This window comes from Temnothorax curvispinosus, unplaced genomic scaffold, assembly GCF_003070985.1.
Source record: "Temnothorax curvispinosus isolate PA1 unplaced genomic scaffold, ASM307098v1 QBEX01002441.1, whole genome shotgun sequence".
NCBI classification, from domain to species: domain Eukaryota; kingdom Metazoa; phylum Arthropoda; class Insecta; order Hymenoptera; family Formicidae; genus Temnothorax; species Temnothorax curvispinosus.
In genome coordinates this window covers 1-4,524 of record NW_020212221.1, presented here as the reverse complement: position 1 = coordinate 4,524, position 4,524 = coordinate 1, and the positions used below count along the sequence as shown (strand labels likewise).

Genomic DNA, 4,524 nt, shown 5'->3' with positions numbered 1-4,524 from the left:
CCAAATACCTCCAAAATGAAATGCACTAGAAGGAAAAAAATGCCAGTTTACCTGGTTAACAGACAATTTAGACACAATCTTATTTTAAATTGTTGTGAATATAATAAATTGGTCAACTCTTTTAATTCTTTATTTCCGCCAACAAAGTTTGTGCCATTATCCGAGTATATGTCACCCGGTTTTCCACGCCTTGATATAAATTGTTTCAGCGCGTGCAAAAACGTTTCCGCAGTGCAATCGTAAACTAATTCTATATGTGCTTTAGTAACGAAGCAAACAAACAATACAATATATGATTTTACAATATATGATTGTACACTCCCAGTAAGCAAATGTTATTGCAACGATATTCTAGAACTTGTAATGTTGTTAAATATGTAGTTCTTAATGTTGTATAGAACACCATTATGAACATACTTTGACCACGATTCCGAAATTTCAGTAATGTTGAAATGGGAGTGCCATAACGTTGCAAATAACATTGCGCTAAGGTTTTTCTATCATTCCTGTAATGTTGTTGAGATAAAAATTTAAACGTACTATCAATTTTATTACAATATTATATTAAAATTACCGTAATATTAATTCTAACATTTATTTAAAGTTCTTATTGATGTTTTATTTCTATTACAGGCAACATGTTTTCAATAAATATGCAATAGTAATAAAATACCTCAATATTTATTGTCTAATTAATATTTAGATTGCTTTTATAGACCAGGCTTGGACAACTTTGAGCTCCAGAACCACGACACTTCTTTTCTATCCACGGAAAGTAGAAGAGTGTCGTGGCTCCGGAGCTTGAAGTTGCCCAGGCCTGTTATATACTAATTTGCAATCAATTGGGGAATAATTTACTAATTATCATAAAAAAGTTTTATTTATATAAAAATAATATATATATACCATATATTGCAGTTTTCAGTTTATCACAATAATATCTTTGGTGAAAATCACTGATCCTAGCGGAAGGTTTTGGGATAAAACTCATCTTTCAAATAAAAAAATTTGTTACTATAATAATCACTCACGCGGAGCTACGCAAGTAAAATAATATATTTATCACTTCCTGAAAAATAAAAGTAGAATTAAATTAGTGAAAAAGTTACTTATAAATTATAACGCGACAAACTATAATGATTTTATTTTATGGAGAGTATATACCGAAATACATTACATTACCTTTTTAATGTTTTTTTTTCCTTACGGACGTTTGCGAATCTGAACCACTCCATTATAAAGTGTTCAAAATCTTTTTCTGTATTCCGAGGGAATATTGCTCTAAAAGCTTCTGGAATAAGAAAAATTCAATATAGTTTATTGTTAGATGAAAGAAATAAATAATGTTAATTTAACAGCAATTAAAACTTATAATAATTATTGAAATAACACAAAAGTTTCCGGAATCGTTTACATATATACTAAATCGATCAAAAGTATTAGTTTATGGATATATATTATTTTTCTTTTATTTCGTAAGAATTTTTAACGTGTATGTGTGTTCTGCTTTTTAACGATAATTGCCACAAAAAAATAGGAGACAATTTTAATAAATTCTGAGACATAAAACATAGCATTTAATACTGCAAGTAATATATACATCTCTTAAAAAATTACTTACTTTTAATGCTCAGAATTGTGCGCGTATCTCCAATTTTATAATTATTTTTTTGGCCAGTCCATGAACACATGGAGGCTGTCATCAGAAAATGTAGCACTCAAACTTCTTCTAATAAAATCCTTTTCATGTTTCCCTCCAATTAACATAACCTTGTTTACCTGAAAAATTTATACTTGTAATCCTATATAATACAGTATATTATTATAAATTGCAAGGAAAATAGTTCAGAAAACTTTTAAAATATAATAACACATATTATAGGATATTATAGAACATATTAAAGGACATATATTATAGATATAAGTTTGTAAGATTAAGAGTCAGAGTAACTATTTTTGGTTTTGGACGCATTGGGTGCTCCTCCTCAAGATTCTATTTGATCGTTTTATACATAAAACATACAGTTGAATACATTATAGAGATTAATACAAATACATTTTGATTTTTGAAGGGCATACGACATACCATATTTAAAAACTTTACCGACAAAATTCTACTTTCTTTTAGAAAGTTTACATATATCGTATTGATTGCATAGAATTACAAATGCTTTTACATAATAAAAATAGGTGTAAATCAATTAGAGCATTTGCTCAATATATCACAAAAATGATTAAAAAGTTTCAAAGTAAAAGATCTCGAGCTGTCAGTGTAAATATTTATCTGTTACAAAAATTGTACAATTTTTATATATTATCAGTATGTTTGCTCCGTTAAAGAAAATTGTAAAAAAATATTACTGTCTTCAATTAAATTTAAAAGCTTAAAAATATATGAAAAGTTTGCAAAAAGATTTTTATATATAAATACTTAAACTTTCTGCTAAATATGGTAAAACAAAGCAACACACATTTATATATAGAAGATCTATATGCATAAAAGACTTGAACAATGTAGTGTGAATGCGTTAGTACTTATTTGATATGACGTTTGGATGATTTTGTCTGTATGTTACTGACACTTTTAGAGTTTTTCATCTATTTTTTCATCTAATAAATTGTCATAAACAAAAAATATATGCATATGTTACGCCACAATCAAAATAACTATAAACATAGTAGATACAGATAATGCGCAATTACTATCTTTGCTATAGGCACTACATTGAAAATAATACCAAAAAATCAGTAAAAATTACAAGTCCTGGTGATCTCTTTGTCGACTCTAAATTGCAAATATTATATTTACTACTCTTGGAGAGAAAGGGAAAAAAAGGGAAAGAAAAGGGAGGGAGAGAGAGAAGGAGGGAGAGGATTTTCAAAGTTTGATTTTATTGTGTAAATTTATATCTACTACGATTATGTAACTATTAACCGGAAATGTCATTTGTAAATGTTTATATAATTAATTATAATTGTGATAAGCAGCTTTACTTACAACTTGCATGAAAGCTCTTTGATCAGTTTTTAGCATATCTTCAAAACTCAGATAATTGTCAATGAAAGACAAGGGAAGATATTGTCCAATCTTTGTATCTTGTATAATACTTTCCTTAGAATATTGCTCAGCCTCGCGGCCCGAGTACATCAAGAATATGTTTGATCCTTAATACTTTGGTATATTTATTTTCTTCTGCAAATCTCTCTCTTATATAGGTCAAAAAATAGATCTTGAATCAGCAGCTAAGGTAAATGCACCTATTTGCGTCCGTGCACCTATTTGCGTCCGAATCTGATTAAAAAGTAATAAAATCAATTAATATCCACACTTATTGATTCATGAAGAATATTTATTTCATTCTATAGACAATATTCTATAATTGCGTCTATTTTAAAATGTGTTTCATTGAAATTAAAAAAATATAACACGGTTTCAACTTTCATAGTGCGCGCCGTGAATGACCATCTGTGTATACGCGTGCTCTGAGGGCAAATTCTTAGTAGATCGGATGGTGAAAGTGACTGTCATTTTTATCGTTGTTGCGGATCCTGAGAAATAATCACGAAGTAAGTCCAAGTGTTTTAAGCAATCCAGCTCCACAAGCTACTCAAAACGTGTGATTTCATCACACGAAAGGTCAGTAAATTATTAATTTCACACAATAGTAGCAAAGCAACGCAACAACATCCTAATGTACATGCGTGCGTCTGGTTGCTTCAAATATTCAAAGTAATTGAATCGTCAGTGTATTCATGCTAAAAATTGTCGTGAATGATGCGAAAAATATCACTTTTTCGATGTGCACTGTTTTTTTCTGCGGCACAACTTATAAAGTAACATAAGTTTTATCAGAATAATTCAAGTCCACCATAACCTCTGAAGAGCAGACGCAAATGGGGGCCCTACACATTCTGTTTCTATTTGCGACCGAAAACATTCAATACATATTCGTTTTATCCATGACCATGACGGACGCAAAATAGTGCAGTCAAATCTACTAGTTTGTTCTACTAGTTTGCGTCCTGACGCAAAGGGGGCAACGCAATGGACGCAAATACGTTCGAAAACTAATCAGGCGGACGCAACGATGTACAATAATACCTTCGCGTAATTTTAGAATTTTCCGGTGCAATATGTAGCAATTTGTCAAAACAAAAGCTTTTTTCCATAAAGAAATATATATTTTTCAATCAGTAATGATTTTTAATCAAATTGGAATAGATTGTACTCGTATATTGGTCTTCTATTCTGCTATAACCCTTACATGGACGCAAATAGGTGCATTTACCTTACCTATTTACAGCACATATAAATAATTGAGTTCTTATCATTAATATGCAAGTTTTAGAATATAATAATTACTTACCCATATAAAAATGTTGTATACAATTAACCCTAGAGAGCACTTCTGGGGTAATACGTTGCTCCACGCGAAATTCAAATTACGCTCCTGACTTAGGAAGGTTAGTTTTCATACCGAGACCCTAACCATAAAGGTGGAAGCACATAAAATTGCAGGAGCC

At 30.2% G+C, this 4,524-nt stretch overlaps 1 long non-coding RNA gene across 2 annotated transcripts; it reads right to left on the bottom strand.

The window, feature by feature from the left end:
* Nucleotides 1–648: 648 nt before the first annotated feature.
* On the bottom strand, nt 649–4,512 carry LOC112451643. 2 transcript variants are annotated; one of them, XR_003040394.1, is made up of 5 exons: nt 4,364–4,512; nt 2,999–3,243; nt 1,622–1,779; nt 1,183–1,291; nt 649–1,069 (listed from the first exon to the last, which is right to left on the bottom strand). It is a non-coding gene; the product is annotated as an uncharacterized LOC112451643 (long non-coding RNA). The 2 variants fall into 2 exon arrangements; XR_003040395.1 differs by having other exon boundaries at nt 4,368–4,512.
* Nucleotides 4,513–4,524: the final 12 nt, after the last annotated feature.